Source organism: Onychostruthus taczanowskii, unplaced genomic scaffold (assembly GCF_017590055.1).
Source record: "Onychostruthus taczanowskii isolate IOZ18803 unplaced genomic scaffold, ASM1759005v1 scaffold5, whole genome shotgun sequence".
Classification (NCBI taxonomy): Eukaryota; Metazoa; Chordata; class Aves; order Passeriformes; family Passeridae; genus Onychostruthus; species Onychostruthus taczanowskii.
The window spans coordinates 5,595,492-5,609,250 of NW_024502568.1; the positions used below are offsets into that span (position 1 = coordinate 5,595,492).

Genomic DNA, 13,759 nt, shown 5'->3' on the forward strand with positions numbered 1-13,759 from the left:
TACCAAAGGTGGGAGCCAGTGGGCATATCCCATAAGTAATCTGAGTCGATGGGATTTTCAGGTAGAATTATTTAATTAGAGACCGCCAAGAAGTATGGGGGGATTTATTTTAATAAGTTGATTTTAATATTTTCCACGAATTTATTTTTCAGCAGAGATTATGCTGTATCCAGAAATAAAACCATTTACTTAACCAGTGAGATAGTCAGTTAAACCCTGAGAAATTACGCTTTTTTAGATCAACCTTTATCCCCAAGAATCGCCTCAGAAGTCTGTCTCCTCTGGCTGGGGAAGAATCCCTTTCAGAGGTTTTTTGGTGGTTATTTGTTTAGCTGAATAAGTTGAAAAGTCTGACAAGTATATTGCAAAAACCTCAGATCCCTCTCCCAGAAGGCAAGCCAATGACACCATTTGCTTAAACCAGCACCTCATATACTTGATTTTAATATGACTCTTTAGCTCCAGAGTTTGATGTATTTTCAGTTGAAGGATTTGTGTTTCAGTAGTAAGAGGGGAGCAGGAGGGAGGGCAGTGCTGTAGGTCACTCAGCAGTTGGGTACACACATGTATTAAAAGCCATACAGAGGATCTGCTCATGAAAAGAGCCGACATCTGACATCTAAATCCATTCCAAGAGTGGAGTAACTCACAGCACAGCCTTTTGCTGTGTGTTTAGCTGAGTCCCACATACCACCAGTGAGTCGTGCTCTCCTCTGCCTCTTCTGCCTACGTGCCTCCCTCTGGTTTTGACAGCCAGCTCTAGACATGGTACCATCAATGGGTGATACTTTGGAGCTGCTGTCCTGGCAGGCTGTGTAGGCACTCTCCCCATCATTACAGCCACCAAGGATGTGCCAGCCAGTGCAGAGGAGCTGTGGCAGCAGTGCCTGCAGGGTGACTGCTCAGAAATTCAACATCCAATCCATCCAAGTCCATATACCTGCAGAGTTGATCCACAGGACTGGGCTGGCTTTGGGCTATTTTCCAGGAGTATAAAGAGGTATGGATCTTAAAGGGAGTTCACCCAAGGCTCTTTGGGTGCTTACATCACTATGGGTCATGCCTGTTCCTCCCTGCTCACCTTCAAAGAATGAACCTGCTCAGGTGATGCCTCCAATTGCACAAGCTGAGAGTATTGGGGACGGATCTGTGCCCAGGAGGGTAAAGCAATAAATATACATCCAGTGCACCAGGAGTAAAACCACTTCAGTAAAATACAGAATTATTGTAAAAGGGTGTGCTGATAGTGTCAAAATTCTGGGTGAAAAATGCAGAAAAGGTATTTATTGGATACATATGAATCTTCTGTATTTGGCAAAACAATTTGACACAGATTTCATAGTGATTTTTAAGCACTTCTGTGGCTTAGGTTTCCTAAGTGGTCTTTCATTTGTTCTGTCCTTCTTCAGGTCTGCTGCTCTTTCACAGTTCAGATTAATGTAACTAACAGTCATGTCACAGTTAATTGCCTCTATGAAAACTAAAGAAAAGAACTGTTTCTATGTCAATATGTTGCTTACTTTTTTGCACTGAGTTACCAATTGATATTTTCCTCTTTCGTCCTCTAATCTATACATATTTGCAGGGTATTTTCCTGCTGTTCTTTCTGCTGCTCTCTCCCCTGACCCACAGCACAGCTGTTGCCTCTCCATGTCTCACTGGTTGGGAAATGCTGTCTTAAACTCCCTTCCCCAGAGATCCTCTTGACCTGTGCCCTGAATTTGTTCAAATTTGCTTTTTTTGAAATACATTATCTTTAATCCGTTTTTCTTATTCCTTCACTGCCTTAAATTGCTGGGCTTTTTGGTTTTGTAACCACTTGCACTCAAATTTACTTCCATTTTTGCACTATTAATCAACTTTCTATATCAATAATATTCAAGTAATAAACATCCCCTCCCCTGTTACTTTCCCTTCTCCAGAGCAACTTTTCCTCACACATTCCAACAGCTTGGAGTGCCTGGGACCTGCTCTGCTCTGTCTTTAGCAGATAAAATGGTAATTAAAATTACCAATTCCTACCATCTCCAGTTATTTTAGCTCCTTTAGTCACACACTCAAATAGATGTCCTCTGTGTTCTGCTTGCTATTAATGAAGTTCTGTGGGACATTTTCTGTTCCTTTTATTTTTCTTGGTCCCTGAAGATATGCACAGAGTCTGTTTCTCACCTCTCTTTGAGCCTCAAAATATTCTTCATGCAAAAAAACCCCAAACAACCCTCCTGATTCCTTCTTCTGTTCCCTAAGCAGGTGACATCGTTCCACATCAGCATTCCCCTCCAACAATCTTTCCATGAAAGATGTGTGAGGCTACTTGCGGTAGTCGTTTAAGTGTGTCTTGTTTGCTCTCCTGGCATTTAAGTGCAGACAAGGCTGCTTTGGCTCAGCAGCTGGTGAGGAGGAGAAGGAGTCTGAGCAGAGCTGTGCTCTCAGAGCAAATCAATTGGTTCATGAGATCCTAAATGCCCCACACAGCAGTGGTTTGTTGACAGAGCTCAGCAAGACTTGTAGGAGAGCAAAGAGCCAAGTAATTGATTGGAAGCTTGGAACATCTTGCATTATTGTGAAGGTGCTGAAGACCTGCAACAAATGCCACTTAATGTTAGAGGAGGCTTGACCTTAATCTTGAGCTATCCACAAGAAACAAAAATCTAGCCAGGCAAGAGTATAGCAAGATCCAGCCACTAGAAAGCCAAAACAGGTAAATTTGGACTCAAAGCCAGGTGCCTATTTTGACCACAGATGCTAAATAACTGCAAAATCCCACACAGGGTGGCTGATTTCCATAACTGCAGCAGATTTTAAGCTCTCAGTGGGTACCTTTATAAAATAGCTGATCTGTCCTGCTAAGGGACTGGGTTTGACTTGTGCACTCCACATGTGTGTCCCAGGCTGCCTGGTGCAGGACATCATGCTAACGATGCTGGTCTTTTCCAGCCATTCATTGTGCCTCCAAAATCAGGTTCAGACTCCACCCTGTGTGCTTTGGTACAAGATTCCCCCAAAGATTATCCGGGGAGAGCTCCTGCCAAGCCGGGTCCCTCCAGCTGAGCCATATCTGAGAGCCCAGAGGAGCAGAGAGAGCCAGGGCCAGTTCCTTCGAACATTTTACACATTAAGAGCCGGGTCTGGGATCTGTGGGGACCAGTGGAGCTCCGAGCCCGGCGGGCTGTGGTCCTGCTGCAGTGCTCACAGTCTGTGCTGGTAATTGCCATGTTCCTCACCCGCCAGGCCTGGTCGGGTCGGTCACTGCTGTGTTCAAGTGCAGCCACACTCGGCACTGCAGACGAGCCCTCTGACATTATCCCAGTGCAGCTGGAGGCATCTATTTTGGCCTTGAAAATGCCTCTTTCTTGGCAGAGCTCTGTGTTTATTATAATGCTGTCTGTAATGTGCAAAAGTACATTTCTGTTTTAACTTCCTTCTTTATGTACTAAAGAGTGTGGTTTTAATTAAGGATTTCAGATTGAAACATTTCCGGTTTTATGTGTTGTTTTTTTGGTTGGGGTTTTGGGTGTTCTTTTTTTTTTTTTTTTAAGACAGTTTTCAGTTAAAATGTTTCAGAGTTTTGAAAAATACCAGATGCCCAGCTCACAAAGTGTGCGAAGAGTAGTCACTCCCTCTTCCTCCAAGGGAAGTCAGCTGCTCTGCTGGCTGGGAACAGCCAGGGATGGCCGATGGCGAGAACGGGGTCAGCAGCAGGAGAGGATGCGCCGGGACAGGACGGGCAGCTCACCGTGCCTGGGGCTCCTTGCACGATAGGAAACAGTGACTCAGACCCACAAAACAGAGCACCTGATCCTTGTGGATTCTGGGTTTGCTTCCCAATAGCTAGGGATTGCAAGAGGAGATGGCCGGATCCCTGTTTGGCAGCAGAGCATTCCTGCTGCAGCACCCGGTGCTGAGGGACTTCACTGATGGCCCCTGCCATCCCTGGCCACCAGCTGCAGTCCCCACCCTTGGGAAAGGCAGTCAAACAACTTGTAAAGTGAACTGATTGTTCTGCTGCACATCAACTGCCTAAAAGGAATAATAAAAACAAGCCAGATTTTAACTCTCCTGGTAGTAGAAGAGCTCAGAAACATCTTATAAAGGCACCCCAAATTTCTGAAAACAGCAGGCAATGAAAATTATGTTAAAACCAGGTTTCTTGAGCCAGTCGCATGATTTTTGTGAGTTTGACTCATGATTTTTGAATGTTGGGGTTTGGCAACAGTGAAGTCCTCAGTTTGAATCTGTTCCCGATGTGGTAGTTCAGCCTCCTTGCATGACTGATCAATGTCACTGTGCTCTGGAGCAGCCAGATCTGGGGGGTGGGAGGCAAAGGGCCTGGTACAAGGCTCTGCTCCTTCTGCGGCTCCAGGGATGCTGTGGGGTGGATCTGGCTTGCGTGAGGCTCTTCTGAATCAAGCTGTGTGTCTGCCGCGTGACAGCAGTTCAGGCAGCAAAAAATGGAGAATGGGAGCTGCTGAGGGGGATTGGTGAGCTAGAGCACAGCCTACCTGGGCTAAGCTTTTTACTGAGATTAAAGGAACATGTTGAAAGCGTGCTTTGTACCTGTGTGTCTGTCATCCCTGTTTAGCCATGCAGCATCTGCACAGGGTGTTGCTCACCCTGTGCTGCCCAGCTTCGTTTTTTTCAGGGAAGTGCTGAGAACATCTACCCTCTTGCTGCAGTGTTAGTGTGTCAGGTGCTGCTAGAAAACGAAAGTCTAAAGAAAACCTCTGCCTTGCAACTGTGGCAGATTGAAAGAACATCGTGGATGCATTTTGCTTGAGCAGCAAGTGATGCATGGGGTTGTGTGGGTTCCCCTCATGGCTGCCCTACAGCTGGCAGGAGGAGGTGAGTGTGGGGACAGGCAAGGTACAGTACTTGCCTTCTCACTCTGCCTTGTGTTACAAGATCCAGCTGAACAGGGAGCTGTGGCATTATCTTCTATGTACCTCTGTGTCTTTGGGCTGCACAGGGTTTCCCATGCCTGGGAGGTCAGACTCAGCCGCAGGAGGTCACAGGAGGTCCCCCTCCATGGGGCTAGGGAGCAGCCCTGTGCAAGGACCAAGTCACCTCTCCTGGCCGCACAGAAATGGCTCATGTTTGCACCTGAAGCCAGCTTTAAACTCAATAAATCACCATTCTCCCATGCATGGGTAATGCTCTGCAGCTGCCCAGGTACCCCTGCCTCAACACTCCCCATCCCAATGGGATTTACAGCCCTGTCCTCCCTGTGAGTGGCCAGGGAGGACATTTGGTCCTCCCATCAGCTGTCCCTGTCCATCTCTAGCTGCCTGCCATTTGGGAGCTTGCTGAGAGCTTGAGGAGCTGACCACTCCTTACCTATTTGGGAATGCTTTTAAATTGTTCCAGAAACTGCAGTTTGTTGATAAATCACGGCGATTGCAGAGAAGTGTTTTAACTAAACCGTGTAAAAGAAGGAATGAGCTGCAGCGCAGCACTGCCAGCTGTCATTGGCTTTAGAAACACACATCATAGATTTTGTTGCTTTTCAGACAGCTGCGCTTATAGCTGTTCTTATAGCCATATAAAACAGTCATTCTGTCAGCAAAGGTCTGGCAGTGGAGCTGGGTTATGTCTGCAGCCGTGTTCCTGGCCTGGCAGGTCCGCTCCCTCCTCGTGCATAGGTAAAGCCCGGAGGGAGGCACCTCTGTGGCAGGGGTAACCCATCCCAGAGTCACAGCTCTGCACGGGGTAAAGAGCAGAGCACTGGGCTGTGCCCACCACCTGTGCAGGGGATGGTGCTGACAGGGCTTGTCTCCAGCACCCCTGGTCATTAGGAATGGGTAGTTTCCACACTGAGAAGAAGTTTTGGAGGGTTTTACCCCAAGCCTGCTGTTGGTGCTCAGGAGTCTGACTAAGTGCAGGTCAGGTTCACAATCCAAAGCCTGTTCTAGCAGCATTTACAGATCAGGCCCTGCTCACAGTCTGCTGTGGTCCATCCTATTTTGACTTCGGAGCTAAATTCCAGAGACTGGAATTAGATTTTTAAAATTTCCTCAAGAGCAGGAAGATAGTGCTATCAAATTTGAAGTTTTTCACAGGATCAATATATAGCTTTTGGTAAAACCTCATCCTCTGCTCCTTTTCCTATGTAAAAGACCAGTTTTAAATGCCTGGACAAAATAATATTTGAATACTTTCTGCTCGTTTTATTTGCATTCCTTTATCCAAAGTGGAATGACTCAAGCAAGCTGCTGACTTGACTCACTGCTGCACACACTGTTTCCCACCAGCCCCTTGTGCAAGCAGTGTCAGTGAGGTGGAATTGCCACGCAGGCTGTCACTGTCTCTTGACGGGACAAGTTGCCTCCCACAGAAGCCCCAAAGACACCCAATGCAGGCACTGCTGAGCACTGAGGATGATGAGGAGCTGTACCCAGGTTTTCCCTGGAGCAATTTCCATGGCTCAAATCCCATGATCTGTGGTGGCCAAGGAGATGTGGAAGAGCAGGTGGTGATCACCTGCTTATTTTCTTATTTTCCCTTGCTCTGTTCTTCTGCTCCATTCAAACATGTAGCACTCTCCCTGCTCACCTCCATTTCCCTCTGAAACTTTAGAAGATGCTGGATTCATCCTGATCCAAAAGGGAAAATACCTTAAGTTATGCAGCAGGAGAAAACAGCTTTCTTAGCTGTAATATGATCCTGGTTTCTTCCCAGACACCAGACTGGAACAGAGGGTTTGGAAATTGCCCCTCTGGCCATTATCTGAGCTTTACAGCACTTGGAGATTGAACCCAGATCCCACATCTCTTCTGAAGCTCCATGTCAATTTACACTTGTTCCTAGAAACCATTACTGTCCTGTGAGCTCTTTACCACGCGAGGATTGAAAACAGAGCTATTCTGCTCATTTGAGCTCTCTTTTTTTGCACGAAGGCAGAGCTCAGGGCTCATTCCTTTTTCTCACCATCTGAGGATTAAGCCCAATCCCAACCGTTATCCAACCTCGATGCCATTTACACACTGAACCCAATGCCTATGGCTTTTATCTGAGCCCTTAGAGCATTTGGAAACAGGCCATGCCCCTTGTCTGGTATCAAAAGAATTATATTAATTTGGGATTCATTCCACAAAATGAGGCTGTCAGCCAGACTCCTTAGCAATTGGATATTGAACCCAGACCTCGTGGTTGTCTTCCAAGTTATATGCCAGCTGGGAACTCAGCCCACAATCCATGGCTGCTAGCCAAGCTCCTTATTGGCAAGAGATTGACACCAAGCCCCCAGACTGCTATTTCTGTGCAGTGGTGTTAAGGACCAAACCTTGCTCACGTGGTCAGCATAATCACCTCTGCGCTGGCAGTGAAATGAAAAATCTAGTTAAAGACTTGAATGAATATTGAGGGTCAATGTTCAGCTGCTTAAAGACCAGGGATGATGACAATTCTCTTGGAAAAAGGCCCCCTTGATACTCCAAAGGGAATTGCCCAGATCCCCATCTGTCCTCCAGCTGGATATAAAATCCAGGTTCTCATTAACACAGTGCGCAGCATTTCTTTGCTGGCTGGCAGTATTAAAGCCAGTTCCTCCAGCTTTCAGGTATTCTTCAGATGGGATTAAACTAGATCCCTTTTCTATAGCACCATTAGGCTCTGCCAAAGCACTTCTTGTCACTCAGAACAGACCTCCAACGTTGCACCTTGCCTTGGAGCAATAGGAGAGCCTGGCAGGTCAGGAGAGCAAGGGACAGTTCTGAAAACCTCAGTCCTTCTTGGAGAGAATTAGGAGCCTGACCAGGTAGAAAGATCATTTCAGGTGAAATGTGCATCTGAGGCAAGTAAATTTTTCCCTCCAGCCAGCAATTTTGCCCAGGAATTCCTCAGCATCTTTATACAGTATGGTTTTACTGCATGGCAAAATGCTTCAGAAAACCGAATTAAAACCAAACAATTTCCCAGCTGGGATGGTCATCATTAAAATGCAGTTTCCAGCAACTGTGTGGGTTTCTTGGTAGCCTTGAAATCTCTAAAATTCTCATTAAGCAACAACTTTGAAGGAATGGCTTAGCATGAAGCTACAGCAGGAAAACCTTCCCATGATCCAGTGGGATGTTTCAGTGCATTCGGACAGTGTGGGATGTTGCTTTGCCTCTGAACTTGCAGCGATGGTGAAGGCTGATCTTTGGTGCTCTAACTGTGCAGATTGTGGATGGGGGGTTCTGGTCACCTTGTCTGACACCCTGTTGTGACTGGGGATGCAATCCTTTGGAAGATTTCAGGCCAGTGTTGCAGACCTGTCCCATGGGTCTGGAGTTGCTCTAATTGTCTGCTGCATATCTTCTGATTCATGTTTATTTGCTAAGAAAACATCAAGTCCTTGCTACACACAAGTGGTTTTATGAGGATTTTCGATGCAAGAGAGACAGAGCAAATGGGATTCAGATGACCATGGTGCAAATTTGTTTGTAAATAAATTTTCCATGTACGCACTTGTTTTTCTGTAAGTGGGAATATCTTTCTTTTTCCATTCATTGCTCTGACCAGCCATCTTACTCATCTCTAGTCTGAACAGCCTGTACTGCCCTTTCTGCCCCCTCCCTGTAAAGCTCTCTTTGGGCTTATCTTTGCCAGGTCTTTCCCAATGCCATCACTCTGCTATCTCCTCCTGGGTGCTCAGGAGCAGGGGATGCTGCAGGCTTCAGTGCTGGCACCAGGAGCTGTGTGAAGGGACACTCCAGGCTTGCTCAGAATTTATGGAGAAGGCAGAGTTGAGCAATGTCTATGACTAGTTGAAATTGTTATTTCTAGAGCTGCTTTTCTTTGCTTTATCCACAGAAGGGTTCATCTGTTGTTCACTGGATTGGTCTCTCAGCTGGCCTGTGGATTTGGGAATTGTGCTGTGTGCTGCCCACCCCCTGCTCAGCTCTCCTCTCACCCTCCTTGGTGCTTGCATACTCTGTACGTGCAAGAGATGGATGTGGTGGATGGTGGGGAGAGAGGGGGAGCAGGCTTTTCTTTCCCATCCTTCTGGTTGCCTTCCCAGAGTTAGAAAAGCCCCTGGCACACCGTGCCAACTCCTGCCACCCCTCAGCCCACTGACTGATCCCAGCGTCCGTCTCAGCGTGCACATGAATTTCCACTCCTCATGCTAAACTCTGCCAAAGCAAAATTCCTGAAGCAGAATAAAAAATGTGGAAGACTTTCAAACCCAGAGATTCTTGAACTGTCCCTCTTACCAAACAGCGGTCAATACTGTGCTCTTTATAAAGTCTCTAGTATAATGTTTAATTCAGTAACTACAACTGGAAAGTCTTTCCAATTATTTTAAACTGCCAGAGATATTTTAATGTGCCTCAGATTTTGTGTAGGCATGCTACAGAGTTAAGTGCCATCAATCTTTCAGAGAACATTAAAATTTAGCCTTGTATAAAAAGAAGAATTATGGGAAAGAATCCCAAAGGACGTACTTGTCCCTTGAACCCCGCCATCATTTGTGGTTTCACAGACACCCTCTGCATTTTGAAATTGTTTGTCTCTCTCTGTGCAGGGTATGAGATCAATACAAGCAGTTAAAAACTTTAATTTCTGTGCAGAGCTTCATCTGAGGGCAGGACTGGGAGCAGGTCTTCACTGGTGGCCACCCAGACGTGCATTGCCAGGCTGTATTCACTCCCTAGATGAGTTCAAGCCTCTGCAACCAATGATGTATAAGTTTGAGAAATCACAAATATCTTCTGATTTAATTTTTGTGCCAGGCCTAAGTGGCCTCTGTCTCTGACTACTGGCTGCTGTTTGTCCCAAACCCACCAAGGCACCCACCCCAGTGAGACCCCCCCCACCAACACTGCTGCTGGGTGTGAGGGGATGGAGCCTCGGGCAGCCTCACTCCAACTACGTGAGCATTATAAAAGCAAGAAGATGGCTCTCAGCATCCTCATGCATTTCTTTTTCTTTTTTTTTTTTTTCCATTATTCCTTCTTGCTGAGCTGAAGTAGCACATGAGTGCTGAGCATGTGCATCTCTGCACTGGGCAGAGGGAGAGAAGGAGCAAGGAGAACATCTTATAAATCTAGTTCTGCCCTATTAAGATTCATTCTGCTACGACAATGGCTTTTTCTATTGAAGTGCTTTGTGAAAGCCTTCCCTAATGATCTGTTAGCTGGGGAAAGGTTAAATTCCTGTATGATTTTCTTTGTTTGATGAAGAAAAAACAGTGCAATTATCCAGAATTCAAAGTGAGTTTTAGCCAGCTGTTAATAATACTGCGATTCCTCATGTTCTCATTACTCAAAAGTAATGTTGCCGTCCCTAGTCATGGCAGTAAAATATTTATAGCATTTTCTTATGGCCTTATTTGTACATATGGAGGACTGGACATCACTCAAAGTCTTCTAAATAGGCTTCTTTTTGTGCTTTAGCCATCCATAGAATCATTTGTTTTGAAAAAGGCCTCAAAGATTATTCAGTCCAACCATTATCCTAATACTGCCAGCTCCATCACTAAACTGTGTCCCTAAGTGCCATACCTACACATCTTTTAAATATCTCCAGGGGTAGTGATTCGACCACTTCCCTGGACAGGCTGTTCCAATGCTTGATAATGCTTTCAGTGAAGAATTTTTTTTCTTGTATCCAATCCAAATGTCCCCTGGCACAACTTAAGGCTCTTTCTTCTTGTCCTATCCCTTGTTGCTTGGGAGAAGAAGCCAAGCCCCAGCTCGCTACAACCTCCTCTCAGGTAGTTGGTAGAGTGATAAGGTCTCCCCTGAGCCTCCTCTTCTCCAGGCTGGATACCCCCAGCTCCTTCATAGGCTCCTTACAAACTTGTGCTCCAGACTTTTCACCAGCTTTTTTGTCTGTCTCTGGGCATTCTCCAGAATGTTCACCTCAACACATTTCTTATTGTGAGGGGCCCAAAACTGAGCACAGCACCCAAAGAGCAGCATCACCAGTGCTGAGTACAGGGGGGCAGTCACTGTGTCCTGCTGGCCACACTGCTGCTGACACGAGCCAGGATGTCACTGGCCTCCTTGGCCACTTGAGACACTGCTGTCATACACTGCATGGCAGTGTTCTTCTCATCTAACTGCAGCTGTCTGCAAGGAAGATGTCCAGTTTTTAGTGCAATCGTCTCAGAGGTGAGAGACATGCCCTTTAAACACTAGTGGTTAGCTAGCTTGTGCAAACTGATCAAGAGCCACTGGACTGGTGCTTCCACATTTGCACTATCCCAAGACAGTTGCCAAGGATGAAGGAGGAAAGTGGATTCAGTACCTGCTAGTCTTCATATCAAGAGCGACCATTTTAACAATCTGGTGTGATGCAGAGATAGCTTTATTAGTACTTTTCTGCTCTTTGTAGCTGCAGTGCAGGCCATAGGTCCATCTGTCCTGGGAGACCACTGGAAACGTGCAGGACCAAACCCCAGACATCTGTGTGTTTCTCCTAGCTCACTCCCCTGATTGCTGAGGTTTCCAGCTTGGAAAGTCGTGGCAGAACGTGAAATACACGTGGCATCTCTGCGTCCAGGCGCACGGAAACAAAATAAGTGTCATGGGGAAAATATAATTTCACAGTGGCAGGCCCTGTGTTGGGATAAACAGACGTCTTGTTTCCTCTCATGGATGCATGGAAAATCAATTCCCAGTCTTCTGCAGTGGCTCCTAAATGTGAATCGAATTCCCTTTTGTAGTACAGTTGGTTTGTGTCAGTGGAAAGGTTTCATTTCTAGCAGGGGAACTGCAGGTAACACCTTTTTTGCTATCCTGTTTTGTCATTTGGATGTCTATCTTCTCCTCTTTATTGGAATCTCATTTCAAGTGCAGCTTTTTGCCTGAGGGTCTGAAGTAAATCAGTAATAAGTAACTGTATCTGTCTCTAATTCACTAAATATCCAGAAAAAACAGCTAATGTGCCTGAACCACTGGGATGAACACATTAGATTAGTCTAATTCAGCTACTTTTCACTCAGACAGCCAGTAATGTTTTGAAAAAAGGTTGTGGAAGGGATTGAGAATTTATCTTCCACATTTTTGCATTCTTCTTCTTCTTTCCATAACTTTCCTGTGTTGCATTAAATGTTAGCTATTCAGTTAGCTTATTTCCTGGACCCTCCTTAAAACTTTACTTTAAAAGATAAGTTTATTCTTCTCAGAGCTGGGTCTGTATTCACTGAGACTTTCAGTGACCAGGAAAGGCAACAGAATAAACACAGACATATAGAGAACAGCTTATCCCACCTGGAGCGAGCAGCTCCCTCTTGTCAGTCTTCCACTTGCACCTCAGGTGAGCAGCATGGCTACAGGAAATCTTGGAGCATCACTGCTGGGCTTAGAGCAATTCCCTGAGTGTGTGGTGGCCTTCCCTGCATCCCCTTCATCTCCCTTGGCAAAGGTGGTGTGTGCTATCACCCTGGTGCCATGGCAAGTCTGATGTGTCCTCTGCTCCTTTATGCCCCGCTTTTTTTGGAAATGTGCAAATAGACCCAGAGCAGGCTGCCTAGACCCTTCACTGTAACAACACATTACTGGAAGCTGACCTAGGTGTGAGTATTTCTCACTGCAGTCCAGCCTAGATGAGGGTTGCCTCAGTTTCTGGAGAGAATAGCGTGTGCAATCCTTTGTGTGCAAAGCCTCAGAGCCCATCAAGGTGTAATGCCTGGATGGCTGCCTTGCTGCCCACAAGTCCTGCTCTCCTGTCAGTAGATTGCTTCAGTGTGATTTGTTCTTGGCACTCTCCTGTGGCTGTTGATCATCTCCTTATATTTTGTAAGTGCTGACAAGCAACTTGGTTATTTGTCCAAGTGTTTTTCTGGGACCTGAAGCCAGTCTGCCTACTCCATAATTCCCAAGCGCCTCCTTCCCCTCTTCTGAAAGGGGAGCCTATGGTCTGCACTCCCTGGCCCCCTGGAACCTCCCTATCCCTGGTGGCTCTTCACAGTTAAGTGGTTGCATCTTCAAGGCTGCTTCAGGAAGCTTGCTGAGTGTCCTGGGATGCAGTTCAACAGGCAGGGATGATTGAAAACACCACAGTTATCTAATTGCTCTCTAACCAAATCTCCTCTTACTGTCACGTGAGTTTGTGTCCTGCTAACACTGGCATTAGCTTCATCAGCAATTTGATTGCTGTTGAGTTTTTAGGGAAGTTTTCATTAAAAAAAAGTGCATTAAGTGTTTTGTCTCTCTGTCCTGTGCTAATGTTGCACCTCCCTAAATAGTGGGTCAGCTCTTCCTTTGGTCTCTCCTGTGCTGCTGGTTGGTGCCCCCACTGCTCATCAAGGCCACAGTACAGGGAGATGCCGTCCAGGCAGTTTTGGGGCCAGCAGATAGGACACAGATCCCACATAGCCTCCAGCACCCTGGGAGAGCCTGCTGGCAGCAGGGTTTGGCCAGGCTGTCACTAGGCAGGGAGCCCCTCTGTCCCCTGAGGTGACACAGAGCTCCACTCTGTGTGTGCAGGACAGATGTCAGCCTGGTGCACAACGCATGGAGCCTGCACTGGATAATTGCTGGGTTACTGCACTGGGGCTGCAGAGCAAAGATCAGGCTGCTGTGGGGTGCAGGAGAGATGGCAGCTTTAGAGTGGTGACTTCCTCATCCTCTCCCCAGACACTGCAGGGATCTGCTCTGAAAGAGATGCAAGGCAGAATAAGCACAGGAAAGGACAAACTTTCCTTGCCAAGAGTAGATGAAAAGCGATGTTATAAGGTCACTTGTCTCTGGTAACATGGCCCCAGCTCTGACACAGAGGTGGAGGGCATCCAAGTTTCATGCTGGAAGGAGATGAACCCACACCTGGAATCCTA

At 46.5% G+C, this 13,759-nt stretch overlaps 1 protein-coding gene across 1 annotated transcript in view; it reads left to right on the plus strand.

Annotated features, from left to right (window-relative positions):
- Positions 1–13,759, plus strand: part of HPSE2 (heparanase 2 (inactive)) — a 106,757-nt gene that overhangs the window by 56,957 nt on the left and 36,041 nt on the right. The gene's annotated exons all lie outside the window — the stretch shown is intronic.